At 39.2% G+C, this 20,506-nt stretch overlaps 1 long non-coding RNA gene and 1 pseudogene across 1 annotated transcript in view; both read right to left on the minus strand.

Annotated features, from left to right (window-relative positions):
* Positions 1-20,506, minus strand: part of LOC135966577 (uncharacterized) — a 52,902-nt gene that overhangs the window by 23,411 nt on the left and 8,985 nt on the right. The gene's annotated exons all lie outside the window — the stretch shown is intronic.
* Positions 17,192-18,749, minus strand: LOC102117856 (heterogeneous nuclear ribonucleoprotein A3 pseudogene; annotated as a pseudogene).

The following is a 20,506-nucleotide window of genomic DNA, read 5'->3' on the forward strand; positions in this document are numbered from 1 at the left end:
GCTGTTTTTAAAAGTTTTTCTTTGTTGTTAGTTTTCAGAAGTTTGATTATGATGCGTTTGAATGTGGCTTCTTTAAAGTTTATTCTGCTTGAGGAACACTCACTTTCTTGAATCTGTAAGTTTATGTCTTTCACCAAATTTGAGAAGGTTGGGCCATTATTTCTTCAATTATTTCTTCTACCCAGCATTCTTTTTACTCTCCTTCTGAAGACAATAACCTGTGAGACAATAACTGTGTTGACTGTAGTAACCATTTCACTACATGTAAGTATCTTGAGACATCATGTTGTATACCTTAAATATACACACAAATAAACTCTGACACAAATAATGCACAATTGTTACCATATATAAATAAAACACTTGTAAGTTTAGAAAAACCTAACACAGTTATTGTCTCACAGGTCCTTGGGGATTTGTTCATTTTTTAAAAATCTCTTTTCTCTCCATTGTTCATATTGGTAATTTCTATTGCTCTGTCTTTGAAGTCACTGACTCTTCTGTCATCTTTATTTTGTTATTGAGCCCATTCTCACAGCCAAAGACTCTGTTCCCATCCTGTTTTGAGGTTAGAAAGAAAGAAAGGGCCGAGGCTGGTAAACCCAGTTTTCAGGCTACTGGGAGAAAGAATAGAGAGTTCATTTGGTGTGGATGACTTTGAGGATCCAGTTTGCATAGTGGGAAACCTTGGTGTTTTAGCTAATATCAACATTCAGAGTACAGCCTTCTGACTAGGATAGAATCCCGTGGAGCAGATTTTGGCACAGGAGTGGAGCAGCAACTATTTTCTGTTAGTAAGAGGAGAGGTGGGTCAGGCAGGGCAGCCAAAACAAAAGTGATACAGTACCAAGTCTCTATTTGAGGGGCCAGAATAGAAAGACTTGGGCGATAAGGGCTGGGAGAAATGCCTCCTAACCCACTTAGGCCACATCAGGGGAAGCCATGGAGAAATAACACTCAGAAATTTGTACCCCCTGATATCTAAGTTCATTCATGACTGGAAGAAGGATACATATTCCTTCCTGATCCCAATTTACCCTGACCTCTTCTTGTGTTGAGATTGTGTTGGGTTGAAGGATATGTGTGGACCCCAAAACAGTGTTCCAGGCCAAATTTAGGAAAGGCAGAGGGAAAAGAGTTACCAACATGTATGCTCTCCAGAGATGATCTTGCACAGGACATGTTCTGAGACTTTAATAGGAATCTGTCTTATAGAAAACTCTTGGAAATCTCCATTAGAGAACCAAATGACACTTGGTTTATCTGGATGTCAGGTTTTATGTAGAAGCACACCCGAGGAAGAAGAAGGTAATATTCTCTTTGGTCCTTCATATATTCAACTTCCTTTCTTCTCTTCTTCCCTCCCTCTTTTCCGTTATTAACTTCGCCATCATTCAATGATGGAAAAAGACAAAATAAAAAGAAACCAAAGAAGAGGAGAATGGATAAGAAAGTGAGAAAACTGAGATCTGGTTGCAGTGTTGTTAATGGCATATCTTGGGCTTATGCATGCATGCTTTTATTTATGACTGTTCAGAAGTGTCTCATGAACAAGCCAGCTCTATTGCTCTATAATCATAGTTGGATGAAAACCCTCATTTACTGGGTGCTGAAGAAGCACTAAGGGGTTGTCTTGAAGGCCACTCACTGTAATTCCTCCATGTCCAGCCAAAGATGGTGACGTGACTCCCACTCTGTCACCTTTCAGCTGAGAACAGTAAACATTTGTTATCTCACAGTATAGGACAGGAATTTAAGAGTGGCTTAACTGGGTGATTCTGGCTCAGGGTATCTCATGAGTTTGCAGTCAAGATGCTGCCCAGGACTGCAGTCATCTGAAGGCTTTACTAGGGCTAAAGGGTCTACTTCCAAGAGGGCTGACTCAAATCGCTTTTGGCAGGAGGCCTTAGTTCTTTTCTACATGAATCTCTCCCTAGGGTTGCTTGAATGTCCTCATCATCTAATACGTGATTTCCTTCAGAGCATGTGATTCAAGAGAGAGCAAGGAAAGGAAGTTGCAGTGTCTTAGAAAAACCACATCATCACTTCTGCAATATTTTATTAATTAGAAGCAAGTCATTATGCCCAACCCACCCTCAATAGAAGGGGAATTAAGCTCCACCTCTTGAAGAAAGAAGAATCAGAAATTTCTGTGCATATTTGAAAACCATCACACATGGTATCATCAGTATAGTGGATTATGGTGTTGATGTGCAGAGTATCCAGACAGTCCAAGTCCCTTTGGGTTATATTGTGACAGAGGGCACAAGAATTAGCCTGCTCAATGCTGTAAAAGTCTGTGTCATTCCTGTGCTTTTGTTTCGCTTTCTTTACAGGAAAAGAAATTAATACATTTGCCAGTGAATGCAAGGTACCTGAGGCCAGGTTAATCAGTTTGTTCTAGCAAAGATATATCTCGCATAACAAAAGCAATTGGGGCAACTATTTGGTTGAATTTATTATCCGCCAGGATCAGAACAATTTTTGCAAGGGCCTGACAGGTGAATTAAATGAGGATGAGTGAGGGCTATCACCCTGCATCCTTTAGGTCTTAAAGAGAAGCACTAATCTCTGCCATTCTTCCCAGGATGCAATATCACTTTCTTATTTACTATCTTAGTAAGAAAGTGAATTTTGTTTCAGATATTTCTCTTGGTCTCCCCTACTAACATAGCTTTTACCCCACAGTACAAGGAATCACTGCAGATGTTCTGCCAGCTGCCAAGGATATCTATTCCAATTACACATCAGGAAACCGAGAAATGACCCTTTCCTACTTTATTTTTCTCCATAGCACTTGTCATTATCTAACCTATGTTACACTATTCATTTTATTTATTATTTGTCTCCTCAATGAATATTCTCTATAAAGGAAGGCAGTTTTGTCTTTTCTTAACTGATATTTTTCCCCATGATTACAAATTACCTAACACATCATTGCCATTTTATAGTTCTAGCACATAGCAGGTGTACAATAAATATTTGCTGAATGAAAGAATGAATATGAATGTTGCTGTCATTGAATAATATGAATGTTGTTATTATTGTTCTAATTGTCCCTAAGATTTTTCCGCCTCCCTCAGCAAATGTGAATCCAAGTGTGAAACATTCATTCTGGGGCAAATTAGTGAAAGGTTTCCACAAAGGATCACAGATTGCCATTGCACTTCAAGTCTTTCATGGTGCACCAGCACGTGTGTTGAAGAGGTAGAAGACAGACCAGGAGGGGCACCACTTCAAGGTTCTCAGCACCTTTTATATCTCTCTCTTCCCTCAGTGTGGGTTAAAGTACACATATTTAACCTCCCACATTTTTCACTGGTAATTATTGGTGTTTTGGGATCTCTCTCTCACACACACACACACACACACACACACACACACACACACACACACCAAGGACATACATTAATTCTGAAAGACGCTGTGGTTTAAATCATAGATTGCAACTAGTTTGGCCTCCTAGAATCAAATTGCTTATTTTTAAAGTATTTGAATTAGTCATAAAATATTTAAATACTTTCAGGCTTCTTGTGAAAAAATAGAAAGATCTGGCTATTACCAGTTTTACTAGTTCCTAGAATTGAATGCTCATTTTTGGATGGGCATGTGCTTTCCATTTTATTACAGTCCTCACCATTCATTATTGTCTCCTTCACACTGAGGCTGAATGACAGCTGTCATTCATCAATGTATGGGTGAGACCATTTTCCTTACAGTTAAGAAGAAAGTGATACCATTTTTATATCTAAGTCCTTTTCAAAGTTGGAAAAATAAAATATAGACAAAGAGGAACATATATATTAAGAGAAATGGAAAAAGAGTGTTTTGAGGATGTAAGGGGGAGCAAAGATCATGCCGAAGCATTTAATATATAACACGCGAATGAAGTATGACTGGGTCCATAGAGTGCAATTGAAGGTGTCAGGACCTTCAGTTTGCAATTCTTGCTCTAACTCAATAAAAATAAACAAATCATATAGTCTACTTACCTCATAATTTGCATGGTACTTCTTTCCCTTTTTAGGGAAAGATTACAGATTTTTAAAACTGTAATTCTCATTATTATGTAAAGCATTTTAGTTTCTTTTCTTCATATTAACTTTTTCCCCCCAACACACATATAGACCCATTCATCTCCCAAGTTTTGCCCTTTGGGAATAGAAATACAGAACTCTGTATTTCTCTTCTGTGGTTTGGATGTTTCTACCCCTAAACATCATGTTGAAATTTGATCCCCAGTGTTGGAAGGGGGGCCTATGGGAGAGGTTTGGGTCACGGGGTTGGATCCCTCATGAATGGTTTAGTGCCTTCTCTTGGTAATGAGTGAGTTCTCACTCTATTCAAAGAGCCTTGCACCTCCCCAAACCCCCCTTCCTTCTCTGACCATGTGAGCTCTGCACAAGCTAGAATCCCCTTCTTCCACCAGGAGTCAAAGCCACTTGAAGTTTTCACCAGAAGCAGATGCTGGCGTCATGCTTCTTGTACATCCTGCAGAATCATGTGTCAAATAAACATCTTTTCTTTATAAATTACCCAGCCTCAGGTACTCCTTTATAGCAATCCAAATGGACTAAGATAGACTCATTGCTAATTCATACGCTTTATGACTGTTGAGTCCTTATTTATACAAAGAAAAGCTTTGCAATTCTGGCTCAGAAAAGATTTAATTAAAATCTTAGCTAAGGCCCCTCATTCTCTTTACTTTCAATATGGAGAAAAGAAAGAGAAGTATTTATTTTTCCAGTAACTTTCAGTTGGTAATTTTAGGATTTAATAACTAAATTATAACAGCACAAGTAAAATTTTATGTTGGTAATGTAATTTCTGGGATGCCCTTAGCTAGTAAATACACTTGGTGATTAGAAAAATGGAACACCAGGCTGGGTGCAGTGGCTCATGCCTGTAATCCCAACACTTTGGGAGGCCGAGGCAGGTGGATCACCTGAGGTCAGGAGTTCAAGACCAGCCTGGCCAACATGGTGAAACCCCATCTCTACCAAAAATACAAAAATTAGCTGGGTGTGGTGGCACACACCTGTAATCCCAGCTATTCAGGAAGTTGAGGCAGAATTGCTCAGCTTCTGATCAATTTGCGAGATAATTGCTTGAATCTGGGAGGCAGAGGTTGCAGCGAGCTGAGGTCAGTCATGCCACTGCACTCTAGCCTGGGTGACAGAGGGAGACTCTGTCTCAAAAAAAAAAAAAAAAAAGAAAAGAAAGGAAAGGAAAGGAAACGAAGGAAAGGAAAGGAAAGGAAGAAAAGGCAAGGCAAGGCAAGAAAAAAAAAGAAAAGAAAAGAAAAATGTAACATCAGGTAGAACTATCCAAGTGTTTTTTTTTTTTGTTTTTTGTTTTTTGTTTTTCAAAGCCAAACACAAATCCATCACAATTCTGGCATTGACTTTAAATGATAGGGTATTGGGTTATATTTGTCAATCTCTTGTAAATAAACCAGGGTGTTTTATATTTACCTGAATATGTCTTTCTACCTCCACCACCCTTTCCTTCTTCATTCAAGTCAATTATAAAAGTAAGGCAGTTACTGAGCCCAATATTCACTGATAACAAAGCAGGAAGCTTATGGGTATGAATCAGAGTGGGGATGACTCATCAAAAGCCAAATGTTTGTATGGAAAGCTCCCCTAAAATGGCACAAAAGCAAATATTTATAAATATGTTAAAAAAGCATTGTGGAACTCTTGGGAGGAGGGGTTAAAATATTGCCACACATTCCTAATTACACCATTACAATAAAACATTGCTTTGCTATCATGAAGTTTGACCCAGGCTCTAAACTCTTTAGAAATGGGGTTGCTATAATTGGCTATAATTAGGCCTGATCCTGACTCATAGTGCTTCTTATTTTGAGATATCACTCTATTTTGATAACTTCAGTCTCTCTCTATTTTTCCTTTTTTTTTTTTTTTTTTTTTCTTGAGACAGTCTCACTCTGTTGCCCAGGCTGGAGTGCAGTGGTGCAATCTTGGCTCACTGTAACCTCTGCCTCCTGGGTTCAAGCAATTCTCCTGCCTCAGCCTCCTGAGTAGCTGGGATTACAGGCATATGCCACCATAACTGGCTAACTTCTGTATTTTTAGTAGAGATGGAGTTTCGCCATGTTGGCCTGCCTGGTCTCAAACTCCTCACCTCAAATGATCCGCTCGCCTTGGCCTCCCAAAGTGCTAGGATTACAGGCATGAGCCACCATGCCCGGTCTGTTTTTCTTTCCTATTTTGAAGACAAGGTCTTGCACTGTTGCCCAGGCTGGGGTTCAGTGGTGTGATCATAGCTCACTGCAGCCTCCAATTCCTGGCCTCAAGTAATCCTCCTGAGTCAGCCTCCCAAAGTGCTGGGATTATAGGTGTAAGCCACTGCACCCGGACTATCTCTATTTTGAATGCATCAAAAATGCATGTGCTACTTATGACAATTTTAAGTTTTCTGTAGATATTCCTCTTAATTGCAATCTGTACAGAGGACACAAGAAAAGGGCGATTAAAATTGGAAATTTGTTTCTTGATGAGGAAATCTTTACTTCAAGTAATATAAGTATGTATTTAAATTCTGCACCAGAATGTTGCCTATTTTTTAAAATGACTTTCTTTATCCTCCAAGTAAATATAGAATGGCTGTTTGCTTTAATTCTAACAGATACTTTTGGCATATTCCAGGTTCTTGCTTAGACTTCTCAGGTTCTCCTTTGAAAGAGTCCGTTACCCAGACTGATCTGGGGTCTATGGTAAGTCAGCTCCTGTTAGAAGCTGCCTTCAAATAGGAGGTGATGATAGAGGTGGTGGAAAGCTAGTGTTTCTCTCTCTGGTCCACATTTGAAAAGGCATCAGATATTCGGGAGGTAATTAGGCCAAGGGGCAAGCCCTCCTGCTAAACCAAGCTTTCTGTCCCTTTTCTGTGACTTCTACTGGGGATATGGAGTTTGTTGGCATATTTTAAAAAGGACATTGAGCCATGTAAGTATCTATGATTGAACTCATCATTGAAGTAGGAAGCAGTACTCTTTCAGAATTTTATCTTGTATACAAGAAACCAGTGGAAAGTACTTAGGATGATGGCTGTAAGAGATGCAAGTAAAAAGGCTACTATCAAGGAAAGATAATGTCATCTTGGATCTGCATAGTTGGGGCTTGTGTTATCTATTTCTGTTGTAAAAACATGTGAGTCTATGCGGACCATGGTTACAGATACAACCCTGCTTCCTTCAGTCAAGATCATGAGAAAATTGGTTCTCTGGGTAACCGGATTTCCCAGATTTCTGAAGTTTTGCCTATTAAGCACAACAATGTAAATAAAATAAAATAACAAAATAAAATAACCATAGAAAGTGGAAGAATCTCTGTGGAGTATGGCAGAAAGGGTGGGGCAAAAGATTAGAAGCTTTAACTTCTGTATACTCTTCTGTATAAATACATTTTAATTTAACCAATATGTATTACTTTTACTATTTTAAAAGTTTACTTGAAACCATTTTTATATAAGTAAGTGGGTTGCACACTTTTGCCTTTCTAAACAGAGCCACAATGAGATTTAATTTGATGATTCACCATCATCATTATAAAAGTCAATTCCTCCGTGTGCCATAAAGCAATGGCAGCCTCAAACCGTCCTGGAGTATATGGAATGGTTTGTTCCTACACTAACTCTCCTCAAATTTTTTATTTGCTTCTCATAAATTTTCTGCTGTTTGCTTTGCTATGAGATGGTCAGCTGTCATTCCACATGGACAGAATTTGGCCTGTGTGTAGCAACCTCCCTTAAGAAAAATTTTGTTTTAGAGACAGGATCTGGCTGTGTCACTCAGGCTGTATGTGGTTCAGTGATATGAGCATAGCTCACTGCAGGTTCAAACTCCTGGGTTTAGTAATCCTCCTACCTCAGCTTCTCAAGTAGCTGGGACCATATGCATGAGCCTCAGTGCCTGGCAAGAATTTTTCTGTTTTAAGTTAATGCTCCAAATTAGCTAAGTGGTTGATAAGTCACGTAAACTAACTTGTTAGAAGCGAACATAAAATAAAATTAAATGGGCAGATAGTGAATACCAAAGGGTCACTCTTGTGAGCAATGTACCAAGAATATAGCTTTCATGCATTTATTTGAAGGTCTCTCTTATTCTTTCCATCTGGATCTCAGCTATGTTTTAGATATTGTATGTCACCAGATAAAAGAGTTATAGATAAAGGAAGTGATGTTCTGCTGTCATTTAATAAAATGACTTCCAACATTTCTTCCCCACTTTGTGAAAGTATTCAGTGGCAGTCCAGGTAGATGCATGCGATGTTGAATTGAAGTTTTCCTCATTCTCCAGGCTAATTGAGATGATGGACCTGGATGTGCTGCCAGTTCTAGAATAATGTCTAAATCAGAAGTAATTGCCAGCATTTGGATAACCAATGATTCATTTATAGTAAATGTTCCCTGGCTTTTATGCTCTCAGTACTCTTGAATATGTATCAGGTTTACCAAGTCCATATGAAAAAAACATACATGTAGTCTCTAGTCTACTAGGTAGATCAGACAAGACCAGCGGATTCACAGATACATGGAAATAGATCAAACACGTAGCATGTGTTTGAAAGGAATGCTTTAGTTAGACAGGGAGTGGGGATTTTTTGACAATCCTTCTGAACGTGAGTCAGACTGTAGGTTTGCATGGGTGAGTGTGTGGGTGTATACATCTGTGGGTGTCAGAAAGAGACAGCCAGAGATAGATGGCTGCAGTTCCTAGCTAGTAAAATGACTATAATAGTAAAACAAATTTAAAGGCATGGAGTTTTATGGAGCCCTTTAAAGCAATTTTGATAAACAATGTCTACAGACTTATCTGAAATACCAATCGCTTCCTGCAAAGAATTTAAATTACCCCTCCTTATACAATACCAGACAATTTTCATTTACCACTTATTTGAAATTTGGTAATAATCACAAATGAAACACTATCTTCCATTCCTAGCAGTCAAAATTTTTTTAAATGAGAAAATTGAGATAAATTGCCTGTATTTCTCATCTAGAAAATGACCTTCAGCTATTTATAGGCCAAGACATGACAATAACTTGCCAAAGAAAAAAGAACTAAAATGGGTAACAGGAGAAGCAGAATTTTATCTACAGTGATAACAAGTGATTTCTGATACACTTACCAGCATCTAGTAACTGGGCAACACAAAAATATAAAAAGAGGAAATTGCCTATATAATTACTTGCCTGGTTTTACCTGGGAGAATAATGTGGATGACATGGAGTCTATGCATAGAAACTCCATTTAACAAGAAATTCCCAGATCCTCATTGTTTTTGACAATTCCGTGATTGTATTGCTTGGCCCTGGCAAGTTTGAATTTATGTGCAAGTTGAGAGCTTACAAAGCTACACAGAGTATCACCTGAAACGAAAGCAAATAACCCCAGAAAGAAAAAGATGATGGATCGATATGCACAGACTGGATCATTCAGTGTGCTGTTCTGAGCCCCTCTGGTGTGCCTCCTCCCCATGTTTGTTTCTAGAATTCCGGCCCTGCACCTGTCCTCAGAAATCTCAACCCTCGAATTAACAGTTAAAGAAGCTAATAGACACTGTTTGTGCTAAGTGCTGTTACACAGATGTCAACAGAGGATGCAATTATTAATTCTTCACCTACCAATGGTGGGTTTTTTTCCAAATCAGAACTATTTTTTCTAATTATAAAAATAATGCATGCTCATTATAAAAATTCAGATATGATAGAAAAGTATCATTTGCTCACGTAAGGAAAATTCACTTAAAGCTATTAGACACTAAAAGGAGAAAAGAATCAGGGCTTCCTTACATATTCCTCCTTTGTAAGCAAACCTCTCCACTCCTTGCCATACATCACTTTTCATTATTAACTGGAGGAGAAAAGGTGACACAATGTACTTGCCTAGTGGGCCAGAGACCTGGCTCACTCTTTGTTACTACTACCTTTATGGCTATGCACTATTATTAGTTTTCACATAATGTAAGTGAAATATAAATTTATTTCAGGAACTACTTTAGGCTTGGAAAAATCCAAAACAATTGCATCTGCTTCTTGTGCGTTAGTAAGATCACTCCTGCACTCATAAGAAGGAAGTTCTCGCCTCTATTCTAAAGTCCTGATTCTTTATCTCTCCTTCCCTGTCACAATTAGGAAGTCAAATCCCACTTAACTGGTATGTGGATGAGTAATGGTAGCCGCGAACCTTCACTAGGTTTGGGACTCTTGATGTGGAGGATGAATAAGATGCAGAGAATGTGAGAGCCTTGTGCTAGTCAGAGCAGGATAGACTTACGTTGTAGTTACCCAATTAATCTGAATCTACAGCAGCTTAACACAAGAAAGGTTTGTTTCTTGCTCGTGCTACATGTTCATCATGGATGGGAGGGGCCCTCGCTCTAGGACTCAGGATGATGGAGGTTGTGCCATCGTGCAGCTGCACCTGCTCCCTATTACCAGGCCCTCCTTTTTTTTTTTTTTTTTAAACCATTAATTCCAATTTGAGTTGGCTGAAAACAGCAACATGCCTGGATTTGTCAGGCCAATTTCTGTAACAATTAGTTGTCTCTGGTTTTTAGAATTCTGGGCAATTTTTCTTTTGTTTATCTCAATGTTATAGTTTGTCTATAATCTCAGGGGTTCAAGACAATAGAATTTAAGCCAGGTGTGGTGACTCATGCCTGTGATCCCAGCACTTTGAGAAAGCTCAGGAATTCGAGACCAGCCTGGGCAACATAGTGAAACTCCCTCTCTACAAAAAATACAAAAATTAGCTCGGCGCGGGGGCCTGCAGTCCCAGCTACTCGGGAGGCTGAGGTGAGAGGATCACTTGAGCCTGGGATACAGAGCTTGCAGTAAACTGTGTTCACACCCCTGCACTCCAACCTGGGTGACAGAGTGAGACCCTGTATCAAAAACCAAAACAAGACAATAGAACTTATTAATTGCACATGTAATAGTTCAGTGTGGCTATTCGATGAGCTGCCTTGCATAAGGTGACTCGGGGACATGGGCTCCCCCTTCCTCTGTCATCCCCCAGGCCTTTAGAGTCCTCTGCTGGTTCCTCTATATCGGGCAGACAGACACAGAAGAAAAGGATCAGGGGCCAGGGTTGGAAGCAGCATATATCATTTCCACCCACATTCTGTTGGCCAGAATTCATGATTACACTTAACCTCAAGGGAGCCTGGGAGCTGTAGTCATCTGTGTGCACAGGAAGAAAAGGAAGAGGTTTGGTGACAGTCTCAGAAGAGGAACTAAGAAATCTGACTGCAGTTAGATATGTCTGAAGAAAAGAACATTATTTCTATTGCATTGTTCTTATTTCCTTCATTTATACTTAGATATTGTTTCTCACATGTTTATTTCATTTTCTTTTAAAACCAGCTTTTAAAAATGTTAATATCCTGCTTTGTTGAAAGTGTACAAAGATGAACATAATAACACTTAGCTGGTTGGCATGTACACTAACATAATCTTACTGAAGGGAAATTTGTGTATATGAATCAAAAACCTTTAAAGGACTCTAGTGACCAATTCTACTTCCAGAATTTTTTCCTGGGGAAATAAGCAGGTAATAGAAACAGATGTATGGATTTATCATAGCATTGCTTATGGTGGTGAAACACTTCCATGACATAAATGTCCAACAATTGGAAGTAAAATAATAATGCTACTTTTAATAAATATCATGTGGCCGTGAATGATACCACAGATGTCTATTTAGTGAAATTGAATGATATTCCTTACACATTAAGAGAAAATACAAGTTCACAATCTCTGTGTCTGGAATATTCCCATTGCAGTTTTTCAAAGGATGATTTTACATGTGATTTGCATGTAACTCACATGCCTACACAAAGTATCACAAGCCAGCTGCCTCTGCAGGTTTCCTACTCAGAGAAAAGAAAGCAGACCATTGTCAGAGTGAGGGAGGTGAGGAATGAACAGCAATATATATATATATATGTGTGTGTGTGTGTGTGTGCGCGCATGATTTTTTACCTAATTATTTTTCTCTGGGCATTCTGAATCTGGGTGAGTTTCTTTTTTTCCTTTTTTGCTCACTTGTGTTTTCCATATAAACAGGTGATGTTGTCTAAAAAAAGAAATCTTTCTTATTTTAAAGCAAAAACCCCAAACCCTTAATATTTAAAACAAAAACACAGTTTTAACTCATAGGTATCTCAAAGAAAAAACAAAACAAAATACCACCTGCTTACCCACACTGACTTGGATAAAGGGCAACAAACGTCTCTTCCAGATGGACCTTGCCTGAACACCTGGAGGAATCTAGACTGGGGTGTGGGGTGTGTGGGGGTGGGTTACGTGCCATATTCTTGACTGGGCCCTTGTCTCTGCACCGGGCTTAAGGAGATTGTAGGGTCCATGCATAGTTGCTGTTCATTCCTCACCTCCCTCACTCTGACAATGGTCTGCTTTCTTTTCTCTGAGTAGGAAACCTGCAGAGGCAGCTGGCTTGTGACACTTTGTGTAGGCATGTGAGTTACATGCAAATCACATGCAGAGTCACTCAGAATCCTTTCTCAGATGGTCCAAGTCAAGAATATTTGTCTTGAGTCTGCAGTATTACACCTAAAAATGGGCATGCACCTATGATATTTCTCTTAATTTCTTCCAGAATAAGTCAAATTACTGTAAGAAGAGGTTTCAGCTTTTAAGTTCACTATTCTTTTTGGAGTTATCCATGCATGCATGCTTACAAAAATTAAATTATTTTCAAAGACAGAATAATTTTTCCACACAGTTAAACTCAAAGTAAGTGAAGAGCTAGAACATGATAATTTCCTCTAAGAATAGACATTCTTTATAGTTCAAATTACTTGCAATATGGATTTATAATAGCTGAAAGATGGGACAAAATTTTAATCACCTTCAGTATTAAGAATAGTGATTTTATGAACTGTAGACTTCACTCAGCAAAATCACACATCTCTGTCACCTACACATTGTTTCTTTCTTACCTTTTTTTTTTTTTTTTTGAGACAGAGTCTCACTCTGTCGCCCGGGCTAGAGTGCAGTGGCGCGATCTTGGCTCACTGCAAGCTCTGCCTCCTGGGTTCAAGCCATTCTCCTGCCTCAGCCTCCCGAGTAGCTGGGACTACAGGCGCCCGCCACCACGCCCAGCTAATTTTTTTGTATTTTTAGTAGAGAGGGGATTTCACTGTGTTAGCCAGGATGGTCTTGATCTCCTGACCTTGTGATCCACCTGCCTCGGCCTCCCAAAGTGCTGGGATTACAGGCGTGTGCCACCGCACCCAGCTACAAAGTTCACATCTGTTAAAATTATATTCGTTAACAAATTAATTCAAAGAAGTGTACTATTTATTTAGAGACAAAATCTCGCTCTGCCACCCAGGCTGGAGGGCAGCAGGGCAATCATGGCTCACTGCAGCCTCGACCTCTCAGGTTTAAGTGATCCTCCTACCTCAGCCTCCTGAGTAGCTGGGACTAAAGTGTGCATGCCACCATGCCTTGCAAAAGAAGTATACTTTTTGAAAGACATTATTTACAATAAAAAATCAAAGCCAATCTTGGTTCTCTATATAAAAACCAACTGTATTACATCAGTATACTCCTCAGAAAATTATTATAAAACTGAGACAAAACAGAACATACTAAAATATCCGTTTGTTTGCACCATTTCAACACCCTATACTTGCCTAGGTTGCCTTTTGGTTTTTCAAACAGGATGAAAAACAGGAAATGCTGATAATTACATGCATCTCTTGTTGATTTTATTGATTAGCAGTAAGTTAAGAATTTTATTTTTAAGATAAGATATTAAGGAAGATAAGATGTTAACTCTCATAATCACTTAAGATTTTTTTAATTTTTTTTAGAAATGAGCCCTCTATGTTACCCAGGATGGCCTCAAACCCCTGGGCTCAAGGAATCCTCCCACCTCGGCTTCCCAAGTAGCTGAGACTATAGGTGCTGGCGACTACACCTGACTCACTCAGAATTTTTACAGTGGGTAGGAGAGAATTAGTCCCTGAGGGGAGGGGAAATAAAGTGCTAGTGTTGGGGTGAAAGGTCTAGGAAAGAGACTAGTGGTGGACCCGTTGCCTCCTTCATTTTCCTGGTAGGCTCTGGCTGTATGTTTCTATAAGCTACTGTCTTGCTAAGATGCCTTTGCCACCATGAAGGATGTTGGGATCAACTAAAGGTGTCTTCTGGGGATAGCCTTGAGCTCAGTCCTCAATGTTATTCTCCTTTCTGAGACTATGTCTCCTCATCATTGGCTACTACCCTTGAGTGCCAGCTCTAAGTGCTCATCCTCTGCTCCTGATTCACCATTCCCAGCGTTTCACTTCCTCAGTTCCATCATCAACCATCAGTAAAAGACCTTGGTTATTCTGGGACTTTCATCCTCAACCACTGCCTGGGGCTGGCTGCCCAGAGGACACGGTGCTTTTCCATGGCTGAAAATAGATGTGTGGGGCAGGTTTGCTGTCACCAGCAGAAAGCAGAGAGAAAGCAGCTTGCTGATCTCACCTGAGAACGACCCTACAACCATGTAGGGATCAGTGGGAGGGGCTAACACAAGTATAAAGGTACCTGAGTGTACAATTTGCTCTCTGATAGCCAGAGACAGTAATGGGCAAGAGAAAAGAGTAAAACTTAGGGGAACTGAAACTTATTTTGTTTTGAATCTATTTGACAAATAAGCTGTCTGATGTTTTCTTATACACCCACTCATGTTCTCACTAGCCCTCAGCCATCTTCCAATCCCACCCTTTCATACAATTCTGCCTCCAGCACATATCTTTTGGCTCACTACCCTGATTCTCCCACCTGCCAATCAGTGAACCTATTTCCATACTTTTGAACTCTTCACTGTTACCCCACAGAACAGCATGATGCATGACATGCACGTTGCTTATCTATGGGATGTCCCTCAAGCATGCAGGCATTGTTGCATCTGGAACAGGCTTTTCTATAGGTGAGCAGGTTCTTCAGTTAACCTGTGTGGCTATACTGTTACATTATGGAATGTGTAAGTGTGTGCACCTCTACTGTGTGGACAGTTGAATCCTGATGGTGCTTTAACTCAGTCATTTTATGTACACACTGCAGATTCCTTGTATGTAGGCATGAACATGCCAAGAGGTGTGCTGATCTGGGTATCTCTGCTTTAGGGACCTGGGTGGTGTTCGTGTGTGAGTCTGCATATGTGTACACCTGGATGTGTGTCTCAAGGCCCTGCTGATCGCTTCCTACAAAGTTTGACTGTATGCGTCCAAATCATTCCACTTTATTAATATTACTCTTTTTTTCTTTCTGAACAATTTATTGTGGCAAAATATGTATAACATGAAGTTTGCCATTTAAACCAATTTTTTCTTTTCTTTAATTTTTTATTTTATTTTATTTATTTATTTATTTTAGAGACAAGGTATTACTATGTTGCCCAGACTGGTCTTGAACTCCTGGGCTAAAATGATCCTCCTGCCTCAGCTTCCCAAGTGCTGGGAGTACAGGCATGAACTGCCATGCATAGCTATTTTAACAAATTTTAAGTGTATCACTTAGTAGCAGTAATTACGTTCACAGTGTTGGACAAACAATAACTGTTCCCCATCTAAACAGAAATTCTGAAACCATTAAGCAGTAACTCCCTCTCCTTCTCTCCCCCAAGTCCCTGATAACCTCTAATCTAATCCACTCTCCGCCTCTATGAATTCACCCATTCTAGATATATCATATAAGTGGAATCATGCAATATTTATCCTCTTGTTTATGGTTTATTTCATTTAGCATAATATTTTCAAGGTTCATTCATGTCATAGCATGTACATAACTTCATTTCTTTGGCTGAATAACGTTCCACTGTGTATATATATATCACATTCGATTTTTTCATTCATCTGGTCACAGACAGTTGGGTTGTTTTCATCTTTTGGCCATTGTAAATAATGCTGCTATGAACATTGGCATTCAAGTATCTGTTCAATCCCTGTTTTTAATTCTTTCGGGTATATACCGAAGAATGGAATTGCTGGGAAAGGGAGTAATTCTAAGCTTAGCTTTTTAAGGAACCACAACACTGTTTCAACAGTGGTTGCACTATTTTACATTGCCATTAGTAATGTATGAGGGTTCCGGTTTCTCCACATTCTCACAATACTTCTTTTATTTTCTTTTTATTTTATTATAGCTACTCTAGTAAGTTCAAACAGGTATCTCATTGTGATTTGGATTCACATTTCCCTAAGGATTATTGTTATAGAACATTTTTATGTGCTTATTGGCTATTTTTATATTTTCTTTGGAGAAATGTCTATTCAAATCCTTTGCCCATTTTAAAATTGGGTGGCTTGCCTTTTTGTTATTAAGTTCTTTATATATGCTGTATATTTACCCATTTTCAGATATTTTTATTTACAAATATTTTCTCTAATTCTGTAAGTTGTCTTTTTACTTTCTTGATATCATCCTTTAATGCAAGAAATATTTTAGTTTTGTCCAACTTATCTATTTTTTCTTTTGTTGCTCATACTTTCAGTGTTATATCCAAATCAAAAGTCATGCAGATTTATCGCTATGTTGTCTTCTAAGACTTTCATGGTTTCAGTTCTTATATTTAGATCATTGATACAATTCGAGTTAATGTTTTTATACGATGTGAGGTTGGGTTCAAGCTTCATTCTTTCACACGTGAAAATCCAACTGTCTCAATATCATTTGCTGAAAAGACTGCTCTTTTTCCATTGACTGGACTTGGCACTGTCTCAACATCATTTGCTGAAAAGACTGCTCTTTTTCCATTGACTGGACTTGGCACCCTTGTCAAAAATCATTTGGCCACAGAAATACAGGTTTATACTTGGACCGCAAATTCTAGTCCATTGGTCTATGTATGTCTATCTTTATACCAGTACCACACTGTTTGGATTACTGTAGCTTTATAGTAACTTTTGAAATCAGGAGTGTGAGCCCCTGACTTTGTTATTTATTTTCAAGATTGTTTTGCCTATCGAGAGTTCCTTGTAATTTCATATGTATCAGCTTTTCCATATCTGCAAAGGCAACTGTTGAAATTTTTACAGAGATTGTGCTGGATCTGTAGATTGCTTTGGTAGTACTGGCATCTTAACAGTGTTAAGTTGGCCTACCCAGGAATATGGGATACCTTTCCATTCATTTAGGTCTTCTTTAATTTCTTTTTTTTTTTTTTTTTGAAAAGTTAAAAATTCCTTAATTTTTTATTCCTGGTACCACTACCACAATTTACAGGGCAATATACCTGATGTAATGAAAAGAAAAAGAAAAAGACAAAGCTACAACAGATAAAAGACCTCAGGAATGTACATCTAATTGACACTACATTGCATTAATCAATAGCTGCACTTTTTGCAAACTGTGGCTATGACAGTCCTGAACAAGAAGGGTTTCCTGTTTAAGCTGCAGTAACTTTTCTGACTATGGATCATCGTTCCTTCTGTGGCAGATTTTTACAGTTCCTCTAATGCATTTGGGACGACTGTCTCAAAGTAACCTGCAGCTTTCCTGACAACTCCTCGCTCTCTCTACTGCTAAGAACTGTAGCCCTTTTCTGCTGTTTTTAGAACCTTCTGCTACCATATCCACCACTTCCACCACCAGATCCATAACCACCACCATAGGGACTGCCCGAGCTTCTTCCACCAAAACTGCCCCCTTTCATGGGTCCATAATTTGACTGCTGTTGTCCACTATAATTTCCAAAATCATTATAGTTCCCACCACCACCATAGTTACCGCCAAAATTTCCTCCTTCATTGTAACCATCATATCCTCCACCACCGCCACCATATCCACCACCTTGGTTTCCATATCCTGGTCCACCACCACCATAGCCCCCTCTACTACTATAACCAGGACCACCGCCATAGTTGCCACCATCACCTCCAAATCCATTATATCCACCATCACCTCCTCCATAACTACCTCTGCTACCACCACCTCCACCACCATAGCCTCCTCTTCCACCAAAGTTTCCACCACGGCCAAAATTACCTCCACCACCTCCAAAGTTTCCTCCACGACCCATAAAATTGCCAGATCCACCTCCACGACCTCTCTGTGATCCAGCAGACTGCATCTCTTGTTTAGAAAGGGCCTTTTTCACTTCACAATTATGCCCATTAATAGTGTGGTATTTCTGAACAACAATTTTATCAACTGTATCATGATCATCAAAAGTTACAAAAGCAAATCCTCTCTTTTTTCCACTCTGCCTGTCTTCCATAACTTCTATGGTTTCAATTTTGCCATACTTTTCAAAGTAGTCTCTCAAATTATATTCTTCTGTATCTTCTTTAATACCACCAACAAAAATTTTCTTCACTGTTAGATGGGCACCAGGCTTTACAGAATCCTCTCTAGAAACAGCTCTCTTTGGTTCCACTACACGCCCATCAACCTTGTGTGGTCGAGCACACATTGCTGCATCCACCTCTTCAACACAAGAATAAGTCACAAAACCAAAGCCCCTGGAACGTTTTGTTTGGGGGTCTCTCATTACCACACAATCTGTGAGTGTGCCCCATTTCTCAAAATGTTCTCTTCAACTATCATCTGTAGTTTCAAAGCTCAGACCACCAATAAACAGTTTTCTCAACTGCTCTGGTTCCTTTGGATCATGGCCCTCCTCCCCCCGGCGGCGACGGCGACGGCCGGAGTCGGGCTGGGGGCGACCGGGCGGCGGTTTTACCTCCATTTTGAGACCGGACTCCTTCTTTAATTTCTTTCAGCAATGTTTTGTAGTTTTCAGCGTACAAGTCTTTTACCTCCTTGATTAAATTTTTGTTTTGTTTTGCTTTATAGCACTTTTTTGTCTTGCTTTTAATTGACAAATAAAAATCATATATATTTACAGTGTACAACATGATATTTTGAAATGTGTGTACCTTGTGGAATGACTAAACCTAGCTAATTAACATATGTATTACCTCACCTAGTTATAATTTTTTTTGTAACGGGAAATCTTAAAATCTACTCTTTTGTGATTTTCAAGTAAACAAAACATTGTTATTAACTATAGTTTTCATATTGCACATCTCCTTGGTTAAATTTCTTCCTAGGTATTTTACTCATCTTCTCTTTTGAGTTGACTTGAAATCCTCCCCACTGTGTTTTACTACACTATAAGGCATCCATAGCACATAGAATAGTGCCTAGCACATAGCAGACACTGAACAAAGGCTAATTGAACATTAGAATCTCCAAAATGATAGGATCTTAGAACTTTACAAAAACAGTCATACAAATTCCATTCTTCTATAGACAAGGAAATGATGTTCAGAGAGATTAAGTTGCTTCCCCAAATAGCACTGCTAGCTAGGGGTAGAGCTGGATGTTCACATCTCCCGAGAGTTTTCTGTGGACCAAAATGTAATCATTATATGCCACGATTCTGTCTGCTAGAGTAAATAAATGGGTGTGTTTATAAACTTGAGTGCTTGTCTTTGAGGATGAAGATTTTTAAGTGTCTGTTTCTTTATTTTCTGAAATGAATCTTAAAGGGTTGGTGTACCTACAAAACTACAAAACTAGTTTGCATTAAAAACAAAGTATCGTGTACATATTTCAGCCAATGAGCTAACCAGTTGGACACATAGCTGAGTTCACAATTATCTGGAGATATATATCAATGAGGGTATTATATATAGAAGTCTCTATAGGTGTGTGTATGCGTGTGTGTGTGTATGTGTAGTAGGTAAGATGGCTGAGTGTTTTGGGAATGAATTAACACACTAGAGTTTTCCATGGTGAGAGCAGATGATCTTCCACAAGGCCTTAACTCCTAAAGAATTTGTTTCATTATAGAATTATTTCCATTTAGAGAAAGAAGGGAAAAGAGAAGAACTGTGTCCCTGTTTATCAACTGGGGAATTCCTAATATGCTGCTTTTAAAAAACATATTTATTAGCTTTTTGGCTATCTCCCAAGGTAAGGGCAAATCAACCTGGGGCAGTGTTTAGCCTTGCTTTATTTCCGTCCTTTTCCATGCAGTTGGTCAGTCTCCAGTAATTCTCTTAACTGTCGTGACGCAGACTTCTCTCAGAACTTCCCAAAGGTGTTTGGTAATCATTGGTCTGGATATTGTCTCTGAGCCAATGATGTGAGACCAGAAACTCTCTGTTCCTGGACTTGGAGAGTTGCAGAGGAGAATTTCTAGTGCCTATCCGATGTTCTTTTTTCTCCTGTCCTTACTGATAGCTCCCCCATTTTGTGTGTGTGTGTGGTTGCGGGGGGGCAATAATGTGCTCAGGAAAAACAAGTCAACTACTACAAATCAAACAAACAAAAACTACATTTCTAATTCTCATTTGCAGCTACAGATGGTCGTTGAACCCAGGTATAAGCAAAAGTTTTTGGATGGGGCTTTCAGGAAAGACCTTTAAAATGGAGCTGACAGTTGACAAGTGCCTTTAGCCCTTTGTACTCTGCCCTTCTTCCTGACTGGATTATAGCCGTGACACTCTGGAGG

Source organism: Macaca fascicularis, chromosome 12 (genome assembly GCF_037993035.2).
Source record: "Macaca fascicularis isolate 582-1 chromosome 12, T2T-MFA8v1.1".
In the NCBI taxonomy this organism is placed as follows: Eukaryota; Metazoa; Chordata; class Mammalia; order Primates; family Cercopithecidae; genus Macaca; species Macaca fascicularis.